This window comes from Garra rufa, chromosome 1 (assembly GCF_049309525.1).
Source record: "Garra rufa chromosome 1, GarRuf1.0, whole genome shotgun sequence".
In the NCBI taxonomy this organism is placed as follows: Eukaryota; Metazoa; Chordata; class Actinopteri; order Cypriniformes; family Cyprinidae; genus Garra; species Garra rufa.
In genome coordinates, this window is record NC_133361.1 from 48,766,193 (window position 1) to 48,766,784 (window position 592).

Here is a 592-nt window from a genome sequence, read left to right on the forward strand (position 1 = left end):
GATGAGACTATTCGCTGTGACCTTCCAGCCTGTTATTTTCCCTTGATCGAGCTAGTCAATCTAATTCTCTATTTAAATGGATCCAATTTCGAAGTCGAAGAAATTCCGAGTATCAGCATGTCTCATCTTCCAGCCCCCTCCGAGGCACGGCGCATCGAGCCAGCCTGCCGTATGCCGGGAACCCCCACATGCCGCGTCAACGGCTCGAACCGCCAGCCCAGTCTCCTTTCCCCAGTCATCCTCCAGAGTTCCGCTGCAGTCCTCAGCCAGATGCGGCCGGCCTCCTCCCCGCACTCTAGTCTACCGGCCACCGCCCAACGCTCAAGCCTGCCGGCTTCCTCTCCACGCTCCAGCCCGTCAGCCGCCAGGCCAGCGTCAGCTCGCAAAATGGCCGCCACGCCAGATTCTGCAAGCAAAATGGCTGCCACACCAGAATCTGCAAGCAAGATGGCTGCCACGCCAGATTCTGCAAGCAAGATGGCTGCCACGTCAGATTCTGCAAGCAAAATGGCCGCCACACCAGTTCACAAGATGGCTGCCACGCCAGAGTCTGCAAGCAAGATGGCTGCCACGCCAGAGACTGTTCACAAGA